The sequence below is a fragment of the Tasmannia lanceolata genome, unplaced genomic scaffold, assembly GCF_043159265.1.
Source record: "Tasmannia lanceolata isolate RefF3 unplaced genomic scaffold, GAP_Taslan_0.1 ptg000023l, whole genome shotgun sequence".
Classification (NCBI taxonomy): Eukaryota; Viridiplantae; Streptophyta; class Magnoliopsida; order Canellales; family Winteraceae; genus Tasmannia; species Tasmannia lanceolata.
This window is the reverse complement of record NW_027518700.1, coordinates 21078711-21094002: the sequence shown is the minus strand read 5'-3', so window position 1 is coordinate 21094002 and position 15292 is coordinate 21078711.

Here is a 15292-nt window from a genome sequence, read left to right as displayed (position 1 = left end):
AAGAGTAAGGACATTCCACATGTCTGAAAGCAAAAAAAAAAGAAAAAGAGAAGAAGAATATGAGGAAAAAGAAAAGGAGAAGGGAATGTGACCCTATAACAACTCTTTAAAAACATTCAAGATCCAGATGATGGAATCAATGAGATGGATTGCATATGGGAATCGTCTTCAGCATTTGAAGACTAATGAGAGTTGAAGAATCTTAAGCATAAATTCAAGATCCTGAGGTGAGAGTGGAGGACCGTGGTTGAAGTCTTGCCTGACATGCCACAAGACTCTTCGATAAAAAAATATATGTATATATTCAAAGTCTTTGAACTTTAAGCAAAAGAGCTTGTATGCCAAATACACCAGGAGGCCATCCTTGGGCGTTTGAGCCTTATAGCCAAATCCAACGTTTAAAAAATCCTTTTGTAAACCCTTTGAGCCGAAAAGTAAAATCAAACCATTTCTTTTCAAACACATTATAAACCTGGGGCATTTATGCACCTGAACTACGCGGACTTGATCCCCACCTCTTCAGGGGTACGTAGGCAGCTTGATCTATTCAGGTTCGGTCAACCTTTGGGGATAAAAGCTAAATCATTATCCTTTCAAATTTTTGAAGCTAAAAGCTAAACCATTCTTTGTTAAACTCCAAAAAGTGAAATACGCGGATTTGATCCTCCTTTTTTTGGGTACTTAGGCAGTATGGTTAGACCAGATTCGGTCCAAATCGTTTGAACCTACGAAACATCTGTAGACACCCCATTTTGACCGTACCCTGAGCCTCCCCTGTTTGAGCAAAAACCCAACCAAATCAATGAGTTAGCATCCCAAACTTCACTCTAGGCTAGCTTAGGGTCCCATCTAGCTCCCTGTAAAATTTTGTCGAAATCCGAGTACGTTTGCCTAGCGAACGATCCGGAAAAAAGTGTCCGCAGTGTAACTGGAAAAGGGGGGTGAATTATCCTGGAGCGGTGCCAAATCTGGGCCGAATGGGACACGATTCAATCGTGCGCCTATCATTTTCTTCGCGCAACCGCGCGCCCATCAAATCTGGAGTGCCGATATCAATCCCCAAAATTCCGTATAAATACCAGCATAAGCTTTGTTTAAAAAAAAGAAAAAGAAATTCATTTTAGAGAGAGAAACCCAGTGAGAGAAAGTAGATCTCACCGTTCTTCTTCTCCGTTTGATCTTCTCCAGCCAGATCCACCGGAGCTCTGGCAAGATCTGCAACCCCCGATCATATTCTCTATCTTTTCTTCTCTCAACCTCGCCCGATCTTATCCCTGCTGTCATAACAAGAGTTTATATCCTTCTCAAATCCTCATTTGGAACCCTAACTTTTCCACTATTCTTTCTTCTCCAACGAAGTTCTCAGCTCCGGCCTAGCTCCGGTACAGTTCCGATCAAGAGATCTCTCTAGTTCTTTCCTCATTTTTTCCTTAGATCTGTCACTCAAAACCTAGAGAAAACCGAACCGAAACCCTAACTCATATAAAACCTTAGATCTGCTCAATTTGAGTGAGATTTCTGTAATTTTGATGATTTTGGAGAGCTTTAAGCAAGCAGAATATCACGTTGCCGTAACATCACTCTCAATTTATATCAATTAGGCAGGCTTTATCCCCAGGGGGATTTTATCAGGTATGTGTCTAATTGTAAATCAATATTTCAGAAATTTCTCATTTATTATATATATATATATATATTTAGTAATTGTAATTATTAACTTAAAAATTAAATGATTCTGTACATGTTATAGATTTATTTGCATGATTTGTTTTATGATCTATTTAAATTTTGTGTTTGAATGATCTATTATGTCCATATATATAAAAAATAAACTAGTCGATCTTCTCTGAAAAATAAAAAAAATAAAAAAATACTTTACTAAGTTGAATGTTCAAATATGTATGTACTGATTGCAAGTAAGCTTTGTTTTCCCTATCTAATATATAATTCATTCAACTATGATTTTAAATATTTTTTAACACAATCAGTGTGAATGAATGAGTTTTTATTGCAATTTTTTTATTAGTAAGCATCACACATAAAAAAGAAGAAGCAAATCATCATAACAGGTTCTACATCTTGGCTATTGTTTGGCAACGCCGATCTTTCATATATCCTATATAGTAAATTTTTTTTTATTTATCAAAAGGATAAGTGTCAGTATATTATGGTGCAAATTTTTATTAATTATTCATGATTAGATGCCTTTGATTGCTATGGGATGAAATGTTTACAATAAAAAGGATAACATAATAGAAACATCTTGTTATATTTCAATTCTTTGGTGTGGCTCTTACTGTGACATGCTAATTTATTTCTTTAGATTAGGTTTATGTTTTAGTGGAAACTATAATATAGTGTTGCATATGAGATTTGGGTCTAATATCTATGTCTTAAGTAGTGTGAGTTCAACACTGTTGATGTCCTCAAATGCTTTTGGATGATTTGGTGGCTGTTTAGTGGTTTGTGATTATTGCATGACCTGATTTATATTTTTTCCTTTAGATTGACTTAATTAGAACCTTTTATGAACTGTGATAGCATTTGGAAGATTTATGGAAATACTAAGATGTATGTGTTGAAATCATTTCCCTGTGAAGGCCAAGAAGCTGTTAAATTTATTTGACAAGCCTTTGAGCATGGAAAGACAAAATGCCTTAGTGTCAAATGTTTATGTCATTCCTGTACCCATTCTCTTTTGGATAATGACAGCCCATATACCCTTGATATTAACAACCCCTGTAACCTTGATAATGGTCTCCTCACTCTTGATATATTAGCCCTCATATTTGATGAGTCAGCCCCCATACCTCTAATGATAACAGCCCCCATGCCTCTGATAATTCAGCTTAACGAATCAACCCCTGTTTTGGCATAAATTCAGTCCTTGTTTTGGATCTGTTTTGAGTTAATTTTTGTTTCAGCTTCTGTTCTGAATCAGCCTTGTTTCAGTTCCTCTTTTAGACTTGACAATTGTATACGCGGGAAGTTCTCAAACCCCTATAATTTTCTCATGCATGGATAAAAAAAAGGGGGGGGATTGATTAATATTTTGTTTTAAGAATTTTGGGCAGTATGAAAATTTGTGAGTATCAGTAGTTAGCTGATGTACTGAATGATAGAGGTATTCGTTAGAATAACATAGCTGTCGAAGTGTTTTCTTTGTTTTCACAATTAGTAATATCAATTTTATTTATTCCATGACCTTGGATTGAAGCATAATGTCCATGACTTGAATTTCTGAATTATATATATGTCTTTGGGAAGAGCTTTAAATGTCATTCTCACATTAAGCCCTGTTCTTTATTTTCTATTTCATAAGTAATAATAACATGCTATTGTTGCAATGGTTGATAAATGTTGATTGGCTTTAATTACAAGAATTTAAAGTATACTACAGATTTTTGGCATTTTAATATGAATATGATCATCAATGTATTTTTTCTAACTTTCTTACTTGATTAAGTAGTGTTGAGAGAGAGATTACTGGAATATATAGCTGTGCTAACATTTGATGACCCATAAGCTTTAGTTTAAAGCACTCTTTTCAACCCAATGGGCATTTTCATCGGCTCAGAATGCTAAACCCATCCTTGTTTTCCCTACTTTATGTCACTGATATGAGATTCATATTAGATCTCATTACTTATGGCCATTATTATTCACATTATCTGTTGCAAAAATGATTTTGAAATTAACCTTCCTATGTTTCAACTGGTTTTTGAGATCTAAAACAATTTGGGTGATCATTTGGTAGTGAAATTTGAGATAAGGTAAGAGAGAATTTTGAAACAGGAAAGGACTGTGTTAGTTGAGCTTAGCTTGTTTTTCCCTTTTGTTATAATGATTGCATAAAAGTTCCACTTTGATATCTATAATAATATTGGTGGTTATATTGGATGGAAGGGATAAAACAAGTTAGTAAATTATTGGAATATATAGCTGTAGTAATATCATTGTTTTAAGGCAGTGTTAGATGGTTGATATCTGCTCTATTCTGTCATGATTACGGCATTGTTATACTGTTTTGCGCCCTGCGGTTTAATTGATTGATTTATATGTTAGGCGAGTTACTATGAATGGTGAGAGTCAATACATGATGCTAAATATTTGTTTGACTGGATACTCATACATATTATGTTCCCTTTACATCTCTGGTCTTGTAAAAAAATAAAAATAAAAAGTTATCATGATCACATAGGTTGGGAGCAATAATGTTTACAATACAGATATTGAAGTATTCATTATTTTTTTTTACAAGTGTGAAAACAGCTCACTAGTTGCAACTTTAATCAGTTTCTCATTCTGTGAAACTATGATGATTTAGATATTTACCTTGAAATAGTTCTTAAGATATAATAATTATTATTATTTCTTCTTTACTTGCCTGTATGGATGTTGTCTTCATAGGGACCCTACTAATTTTATTTTATTTTTTTATTTTTTTATTTTTTCTCTGTGAATTATTTTGAAAGAATTTTTTTTTTTTTTTGAGAATTATAATGTTATTTGAATATTCTTAAATGAGGAAAGATAAATTAAATAATGTAGCATTGAAACTGATTAGTGTACATATGTTTAGACTGTCTCTTTGTTTTGACACCCATATTACTATGATTAACAATAAAAAAAAATTGGGTCTTTCTAATGATGATGTGGCACCAAGGCTTTACTATGAACAATATTGCCCGATGGAATTACTCCATCTAGTTGAAAATTGCAATGTGAACTCTTAATTGTTTTTCACTCTTTAGATTTGTAAAGTTGAGAACATTGCTGTGTTGATATAACAGAAGGGGCTATTGTTCACTTCCACAGGACAAGAGCTATAGTTATTTACTTTTCTGTATTGGTTAGTACATCCAGTTTGGGCTGCATAGGTGGCATAAATATAGGAATAATTTTAAGTAATGGTCTTAATAGAGGTAGTATGCATGAAAGTAAGGGTTAAGATGTGCTTTTCATTATCCATAGTTTATTCCCCTTACACATGTTTGGATGTGTGTTTGATATTGATCATTATCATTCTCCAATTTGTTTACATATTTGCATAGAAGTGCATAACTGCGGTCTATTATTGCATATAATTGCTGCCCATGGTTTTAGTTCAAAGATACATAATTGCTGTCCACTATTACATAAAACTGCTGCCCATATTTTTAGTTCAAAGATATATAATTATTTGTGCCTAATTCTAAGATGATAAAATACTCATTTTACTTGTACATTAAGTTCTATTTTGAATGGTTATGCATCTGTTATATTCTATAGGATTTTGGCTGCTATTCCCTTTGGGGCAATTGCTGTTGTGTTTATAATTTGGGTCATTTAGTTCATTCCCTCTAGTATTTAGTGCTATTGTCGGCAGAAATTAGAGTAAGACTCCAAATAATCCTTACTGTGTGAAAATTAATTTACAATATTTTGAAGTTCCATGATAATACAATTAAGTGACATAGATTTTGTACTATCTGAGTGTGTATTTTGGTCGTGGGTAATATTGGTTTCACTCAATCATGTTTGGATTGGAATTATGATGGTGTTACCACAGGGTATGTGGTTTCATAAAAATGAACAGAATGTTAAGGTAAGAAAGCTTAATATTGTATATTTGATTCAATTTATGCATGCTTATCATGTTCAGTAAAGTCAATGAGTAGGGGTTGTATATATTAACTACCAAGGAAATGAAAGTTGGGCTTAGTTGATTTAATTCATCTCGTGTATAGCGCTTTGACTCATGTTAAATTGCATGTTGGAATTGAGTTTGGATAAAAGGATATGAATAAGACTATGGTAAAAAGAAGTGAGCTCCTTTTGAGTTTTGAAGCATATTTTGGTAGTGTCCTTTCCCAAAGAGGTGTACTGTCATATTGTTCTTTTGGACTAGGGTTCTACTTTGTGTAGTTACAAGGTTGCTAGGTAAGATAATAAAGTAGAGTTTTAGTTAAACTTGATTTGTCAGAGTTTTTATTTTGGTTTGGAATGATTCCACCTTTTTATTCTCCTTTTCGAATTACTCTCGATACTTTAAGATGCTATCCATTGATTTATGAGAGTTATTTTTTTGTGAGTTGAGATTGATGAAGGAATATTTCTTGAGTTAGCCCTATTCCTTCCTTTTTTTTTATATATATGTTAAAAAATAATAATAAATTTCTTCACCTCTTTTGTTTAAAAGACTTGCTTAGTCTTTTAGATGTGCATTCCTTAAACTTTAGGTCCCTTTCATTGCAAAGGCAATGAAAGAGACATCTCAAGCCCATCCTATAGGAGACTTACCCAGTCTTAGTAGTAATCCCCCTCTCATTTAGAAAACTTGTCAAGTCTTTTAGCCATCATTTAAACCCTTGCCCTTATCATTGCAAGGGCGATGAAGGCGCTAGCCCAAGCCCATCATTAGGGGACTTGCTCAGTCCAAGTAGCACTCCCCTCTTTTGTTTAAAAGACTTGCTTAGTCTTTTAGATGTGCATTCCTTAAACTTTAGGTCCCTTTCATTGCAAAGGCAATGAAAGAGACATCTCGAGCCCACCCTTTAAGGAGACAAGCTATGTCTCAGATAGTCAACTCCCCTTTTGGAGACACACTATGTCTCATCAGAAAAATCAAACCCCTTTTAGGAGACAGGCTATGTCTCGTGTAGGAAAAGTTATACTCTTTAGAGACAAGCTTTGTCTCATTAGTGACTTCACCCTTAGGAGACATGCCATGTCTCGTCAGCACCTCTCTTGGAGCTCACCTCTGTGTTTAGGAGACTTGCACAGTCTCACTAACACCCTTCTTTATCTCATTTTCTTTTAGGAGACAGGCTTTGTCTCATTAGCACCTCCTTCTTAGAACTTCTAATTTCAGAGTCAGTCCTTAGCATAGGAGTCTCTCCTTAGTTAGAGAGTCAGTCCTTGAATTTCCAGAGTCAGTCCTATCATCATAGGGGTTAGATTTCTTTCCAACCTCTTATCAAATCATGTGATTTTTATCCGCTCCTGCAAGGTATAGGATGCTGTCTAACCCTTGCAGAGTTGTTATTCTGTTCATTCCCCCGCAAAGCATAGGATGCTGTCCAACCTTTGCGGGATATTCAAGAGTCTGTCATACTCTTATGATGATAGGAATTCTGCCATCTTGAGTAAAAAACACTTGAAAATTCAAAACATTTAAAATCCAAAAATCTCAAAAATCTCGAGTCATTAGGAGTAGCTAGGAATTTCTTTTTCGAACTACGTTGGCTTGATCTCTTTCAACAGGGTACGTAGTGCAGCTTGGGATCTTTATCCCAAGTCCAGCCAAACCTTTAAAAATAAACATTTCAAACATTCCAAAAATAAAAAATTCTTCGAAAACCTTTTTTCAAAAAGATCTTCCCCTAGAGTTAGGAGTCTGTTCTAGCCGTTTAGGTGTTTTAAAGTTAAGAGTCTGTCCTGATTTGTATTGATATGGTGTGTCCTGTCGTGTGAGTGTCCCTAGAGTTAGGAGGCCTCGAGTCGATCGGTTAGACACTTAGTCGAACCGATGGCTAGACTAGGAAGCATATAGTCAGCCCATGGTTTTCTTTAGGATGCATAGCCTAGTTACACATAGGATGTAGGGCCCACCTGCATTAGCTTAAGGCTAATCAACTTGCATTAGTTAGAACATATAGAGAGTCCTGAAAATTACAATTCACCTGAACTTAAGCAATCGTACAAAAAGCTTTAAAAATCAGTTGAGTCTAATGGATCGAGTCTAGGATAGCGGTTCTAGATGGTTAGGCATAGTAGTTTTGAATAGGGCATCGAACTATGTTGACTCCGATTCTTCCCGAGGCCGGGATACGTAGAGCAGCTGGGATGGACGGCCATCTTGGTCCGAGTCAGGTCGCATTAGAGTTAGGACTCATTTTGTCCAGTCATGTATAGAATTGAATTGTGTTGTGTGTTTTGCTGTGTTTTCTTAGTTTCATGTACAGATCCTATACCTTTAGCTGCAGCATGCATGTGTTTGCACATCAGAACTCAGACACCAATTAGGTATGACACTCATAACCTAGCTCTTTAGGCTTGTCACTCAGAATCTAGCTACTCTTAGGTGACACTTATTTCATTTCTTTTATGTGTGATTATTATTCATCTCCGAGACATGCATGATTAGATAGACGTCTTCTCGGAGATATTGATTCTCATTTCATATGACTTTTGCCAAAAACTCTTCAAAATCATTAAATAAATGGCATAAGAGACCAGGTGTTTACACTTGGGCGGATGAGGTGCTCTTTAGACCTTCCAAATTCGTAACCAGGCACGAACCCTCTTTTTATAATCTCTGGTTATCCGTTGCAACAGAGCATAGTATGGGATCCTCGGCCCACTTCCTTGGATGGCGAGTCTTCTTTGTTTAAGGTACGCCTCAAATCTGGGCTAGTCCCCGAATCGAGAGGTATCTCACCTTTTATATCGCCACTCATGCTGTGAGAGGCACTTCTTTCGAGAGCTCTCCATTCATGTGGATGATCCTGAGACACAGTGTGGGGCCCGTCCCCCGCCTCCTCTCGGATCGAGGTCCACAACATCTTACCCTTTTGAACCCAAGCCCACCTAGAAAGCCCTTCTGGTGAAGCAAGCAAAGGTTCGAGGCAAACAGAATAAAAACAGAAAGAAAAGAAAAGAATGAGAGTCTGAAGACTCACTAGGTTGAAAACCCGAAAGGGCGGCCTAGAGAAAAGTGAGAACCATTTTCTTGCTAAGTCTACAACTAAAGGATTTGGCTTATGCAAAGTGAGGGTAATGGTCTGCTGGATTGAAAACTTGAAGAGACAATTTAGTCAGGGGCAAAGAACTCCTATGAAGAGAGAGTTGATGAGATACAGGAGTTCCTCAGTTACAAAGAATTCCAAAGTTTAAGTTCAAGTAATAATAGTTGTGATTTCCTGCACAGAGTGGAGAAACAATCATTACACAGGGCAGGATCCCGGAATCCGAGTAGTGTCGGCGATACTTGCTTTGATACCCTTTTAAACTAGGGGCATTAAGACTGAGCAATCCAAATGGGGTAATAACCATGACGGATGTCCTGATGGAGAAAATTAGAGCGTCTTGACATTGTTTTCAAGATTACCTTAAGAGTGGCTAACCTTACCATAAAAATGACACATTTTATCTAAGGGTGAATCAAAATTGAGTCTAGACCCTTGAATAATGTCAATTTTCTTTGATAGAGTCCTTGTGAGTCTATTCCTCATTCATATTCATTTCCTCTCAAAGTCCAAAGTGTCTGGCATTAGAAGAGCAAGAGTACACCTTCCAAAATGCGAAGAAAATTTAAAGTAGATACTGGTTTGGGAATCAAAGAAAGGCAAAACACATTTTGTTCAAACTTGCCAGGGACATCAAATCCTCAAGTAGTGAGCAGTGAAAGCAATAATTTTTAGACTCAGCTATTGTGGATATCCTTTTACTCATATACCCAAGAAATAACCCATGCAAACTTGAACTTTTTTTACCTATCCTGGTTTTGCTCTCCTATGAATCCTATCATGGAAGTACCTCATACTAGGGGCATCTTTTATGACTTGCGTCATAAAATATATCAAACAAACAAGATAATTGAGATAGCTATTCTCAGCAAATAGAAGCAAGAGACGCTTGAACACTCTTTGAGTCAAAATTTCTTAATTGAATTGTTTCCCAATATAGTCAAAGTTTTAGAAACTCCAGTCCCCAGCGGAGTCTAGAACCCACTTTTGCAGTTTTCAAACCCAGCAGAATATAGTTCCCTTGTTAAAAAAGTCAATACCCTAAAATTCTTTCAAGTTACTTGAGTTTGGTTTTCAGCATTGATCATGCACTCCCATTTATTCTCGGCAGGAGAAAGAAATTCTAACAATGAACTTGATATAAGATCGATAAATCCATCAATCATGTTTGCAAACCCTTTGGGCCTAAAAAATCTTTTTCTTTGTTAAACCCAAACAAATGGCATTTTTTTAAGAAAAAAAAAATCTTTTTATTGCTAGTCGGTGAAGTACCAAGTAGTGGTGCATCTTGTCGTTCAGTGAAAAGTAGTTTCACCTCGGTATTGAATGTTTGGGAGAGAAGTAGTTTCATCAAATATTCGAATACCCTAATGATTGACAGTGAAATGTCAAGTAGTGACCTGTCCAATCATCGCCCTGGCAATTAACAGTGAAATGTCAAGTAATGACCTGTTTAATTGTCGCTTCACAATGTACCACTACATAATGAGTTAGGAGTCAGGTATATCTGCGTGGATTTATATGGAACTATTTGGCAGGACCATATAAATCTTGGGTGATTCGCTACCATGAAAGAGAGGAGTCAAAGTTACCCGGATAGCTAAACAGATGGATTTTCAACAATGGTCTGTATAACTATCGCCTGGTGAAAAGTAATTTCCCCGTTGATTGGAAGATTGGGTGAAAAGTAGTTTCCCCGTTGATTGGAAGATTGGGCGAAAAGTAGTTTCCCCGTGATTTGGAAGATTGGGCGAAAAGTAGTTTTCCCATTATTTGGAAGATTGGGTGAAAAATAGTTTCCCTTTGATTTGGAAGATTGGGTGAAAATAGTTTCCCCTTTGATTTGGAAGATTGGGCGAAAAGTAGTTTCCCCGTTGATTGGAAGATTGGGCGAAAAGTAGTTTCCCCGTGAATTGGAAGATTGGGCGAAAAGTAGTTTCCCCGTTGATTGGAAGATTGGGCGAAAAGTAGTTTCCCCTTTGATTTGGAAGATTGGGCGAAAAGTAGTTTCCCCATGGATTGGAAGATTTGGAAAAAAAGTAGTTTCCTCGTGATTTGGAAGATTGGGCGAAAAAGTAGTTTCTCCTTGGATTGGAAGATTGGGCGAAAAGTAGTTTCCCTTTGATTGGAAGATCGGACGAAAAGTAGTTTCCCCTTAGATTGGAAGATTGAGAGAAAAGTAGTTTATCAGAGATAGAGTTTTTGAAGAAAAGTAGTTTCTCATGAATAGAAATTTTTGGAGAAAAGTAGTTTCTCAGATATAGAGATTTTGGAGAAAAGTAGTTTATCATAGATAGAGTTTTTGGAGAAAAGTAGTTTCCCATGATATGAAGAGAAGGGAGAAAAGTAGTTTCTCAGGCATATGAAGAAGAGAGAAAGGTAGTTTCTCTTGATTAAGAAGATTTGGAGAAAAGTAGTTTCTCGTCGTTTTGAATGATTGTATGAAAAATAGTTTCCTTTTGGTAATGAATGTTTGTGTGAAAATTAGTTTCCTTTTGATCTTTAATGTTTGTTTGAAAATAGTTTCCCCATTATTTTGAATGTTTAAGGTGAAAAGTAGTTTCACCAATATGGTTTGTTATACCGAGTTAAGAGTCGGAGAGAGGCTTTCTCACCAATGATTTCAAAGTTAGTCTTGTTCAAAAGTCATTTTGCTATTTTGAATATCATTTTAGAACTAAAACCCAAAAATTTGCTTTTTCTTTATTTCAGGTCGGCCAAAATGTGTTGTTTTGTCAGCTTTGTCATTCGTGTGACAAGCACATTCTGCCAAAGAGGGGCATCTGTAGACACCCCATTTTGACCGAACCCCAAATAAACCTGTTTCAATAAAAACCCTTTTAAAGTAGTGAGTTAGTGTCCCAAATTTGTCTTTAGATTAGTTTAATATCTCAAGTAGGTCAGTGTAAAATTTTAAGAAAATCGGATAGCAAATATAGAATAAGGCAAGCCGAGTTAGACTTATGGTGCGAAGAGGGGAGCGAAACATCCAGCATAGGTGTGCCAATACCAACCCATGCATAGTAGAAAAAATAACAGGACCCAAATACTACCCTATTGCAATTGTCCAAACCACCCTGGTAGAGTAAAAGAAGTAGGCATGAATATACTAGAGGGGTTGTCCAAGTAAGAAGAAGGGGGGCAAATATAATGCCCTTTATATTGCATCGATTAGGGTTCTCCTTGATCTTCCAACAGAGAAAAACAGAGAGAGAGAGAGAGAGGGAGAAGAAAAGATCCCAGCTCCCAGCTCCCAGCTCCGACCACCATTTTCTCCGGCGAAACCTCGTCTTCTTCGTTTGACCACACCACCTTCTTCTTCTATTTCATTTTTCGGATCTGTGAAGAGGAGAAACACAAAGAAATAGCAGAGAGAGGGGAGGAATCAGCCACCATCTCCAATATCACCCAAGCCCTTGCCTCATCTTCCCCTTCTTCTTCTTCTACTTCTTCTTCTCCTCTCCAAACCCTCTTCCATCGTCCCCATCTCCACCATCTACCCTAACCGAGCCACCACCCCTACCCAAATCAACCCTATAAACCCACTTCCGTCCAGCGAAATTAAAGAGAGCATAGGGGATTTTCTAGAAAATCAATAGAGAGAGAGATTTTAGCTAGGAGTAGAGAAGAAAGAAGAAGAAGATTCTAGATCTAAGAGTTTCAAGAGAGAATTCATAGGGAAATTGCACAAAGAGAAGAGCTAAGAGATCAAGGGAGGGGCTGAGAGATTGAGAGTGAAGAAGAAGCGAGGAAATATCAAACGGATATAGGTAATGATCTTAACTGTCCTCTGTGAACGTAATTGTGCTCTTTCCTCTTAATTTTTTCTCTAATTGGAGGGTGTTTGGTCCATGAATTTGATGGTGGCTTGATTTGTAGCTTAAAGGTTGATTTCAGTTTTGATTACGAATTGATTAGGAGATAATCTATGATGGCGAAGTGATTTTGGTCTGCAAATCAATTTGGTTAAACTCTATGTTTGTGAGCTGATGTTTGATTTGATCTTCATCTTCCTAAGCTCTTCTTCATTTATCAGATTAGCATCCATTTTCAGCCTTCTTTAGATGAAGAAACGAGACTCCTACAGTTTTAATTTTGTTCTTCATGATTCGTGATTTGTCTGTTGATGATACCCTTGGGTTGTCATGGATTTTGCCTTGCTAGGGTAATTTTTCAATTAATTAGGGAGATAAATGCCATTTTATTCCACCTACATTCCATTTAATGTAGCTCCCCGTAGCATTTGAAGCCTGAATTCCTTCTTAAGGTGTTTGATTAATTTCCTGTGGCTTTGTTTTTGTTCTGAAAGCTATAAATCCATTTTTCTTCGGCTTTTTTTTTATGATTCTTGGGTTCAGTTCACTCGTTCTGTGTTCATTGGCTAGTATAATTATACATGTCGAAGATGCCTCTTTTTTAGTGGTGGATCAAATTCTAATATAGATCGGTGCTTATAAAAATCCATGGTGATTGTCGGATCAATGGTTTGACGTAGGTTTAGTACAAGAATCAATTGGAGTAGTAATTATATCACACCCATTATCAGAGGATTTGTTTTTGGGTTCCATGGCCTATCTATGGATGGCGACTCTGATTTGTTTTAGGTACATCTTGGTTTGGGGATTTATCCTTGGATCAAGAGGTATCTCATTTTTATCGCCACTCGTGCTATGCTATGAAGGTGGCACTGTTTTGAGAGTTTTTTGGTAGAGCTCTCATTCATGTGGAGATCCTAAAGGACCAACGGGGGACTCGTACCTCGCCGCCTCCTCAGGATCGGGGTCCACAGGAGCCGAGCTCAGCTAGCGACCATTGATGTTTCCATTTCTAGGGAGTAGGCTTCGCGAGCTTTGGGGCAGAATTTGCCCGTATCAAGTGCCCCTCAAATGTTTTCTACCATGGAGATGTTTAATGAATTTTTTTTAGAAATCCTCTCGTGATTGCCTCCTCCTCCTGCGCCTCCAGCTCCGGAAAATCCCCCTGCCCCTCGTGGACGTACTGAAGTATACGAGGAGGACAGCGGGGAATCACAGGTAGATCGCCACCCTCAACGACAGCGGGAACAAGATTATGCTGCCTCTCCTTCTACCAACAGCTCTACACCTCTCAAAGAAGGAGCCCGTTAGACCAAGGGTCGACCACCCACTTCGAAACCAGCTACATTAAATCATGTTAATCATATCCGTGTAAGCCGACCCTAGGGGCCGCCTCCTACTCGCGAAGAAGAAGTGGCGACCTCTGCCCAAATGCTCGGTCTGGACCAGTTTGCCAAACTCCAAAGACAGATCTGAGAGGTCAAGCGAGAAATAAAAAAGCCTTACACGAATGACATTCTGGATGAATGGGAAAGGGAGACTTCCTCCCCTTTTACTTCATAAATAACCAGGGCTTCGGTCAATGCAACGATAGATTTAACACGGTTTGGATGTTATGATGGCACCACCGATCCGCTGGAATTTTTACAAACTTTTAAGAGGATAATGTCTCTTCGTGACGCATCAGACGGATTCATGTGTAAGGCCTTTGCCTCCTTGTTAAGAAAAAGTGCTAGTGAATGGTCTCTACGCCTGGAGCCCGGCTCCATTGGTTCTTTCCATGAGCCCGCCCTCCTAGCGCTCCGACAAGGAAGAAATTAAACCTTAAGGAATTTCATGGTTAGGTTCAATGCTGAGTTGTCCCAACTCACCAAGATTGACATTCAGTTAGCGGTTGCTGCCTTGAAGCATACTACAACTGATCAAAATCTAAAGGTACACCTGACACTCAAACCGCCCAGGGACTTACGGGAACTGGAATCTAAGACTAGCAAGCTTATCTGAGCAGAGAAAGCTTATAGTCGCTATCGGAATAGGGATCAGGCTGATCCCACATATAAAAAGAAAGAAGATCCGAGGCCACTTGGGAGGTTGCGGGCGGATGATAGGCTAGATGTTAAGAATGCTGTCCCAGTTTTTGAAAGATTGGGATAATGTTCCTTTATCGCACGTCCTTTTTGCGACAAGGGACCAAGGTCTTCTAACCCCCCCTAGGAAATTGAGAACGGATCCTAAGAAGCGCCTCTCCGGAAAATATTGTGATTTCCACTCGGACCATGGTCACGAGACAGATGATTGCTATCATCTCACGCTACAAATCGATAAATTGGTTGAAGAAGGCCAATTGAATCAATACCTCAGAAGCCCGACTAGGATAGAAAACCATGTACTCGGTCGGAAGCACATCACCGTTCCCCGCCCCGCTGCTTGAAAAGTCGACACCGTTCTCCCCGGCGGTCTCGAAACATGCATCATTCCCGTGATCGCCTTCATACTTCTAGACGCCACTGGTCCCCGAGAGGACATCGTTAGGATAGGCCCCCTCATAACGCGCCCGACCCCGATCAGCCTCCCACCATAGCTGGGAAAATTAATATCATTGCCGGGGGACCCGCGACTAGAGGTCCCACTACTGCAGGACAACGAGCCTATGCTGAACGCGTCTTCTCCCTTGAGATGCCATAAAAAAGGCTTGGGTGGATTCTTTTACGGTAAATCAAGTTATTTTTTTTTTTCTGACAGATTATG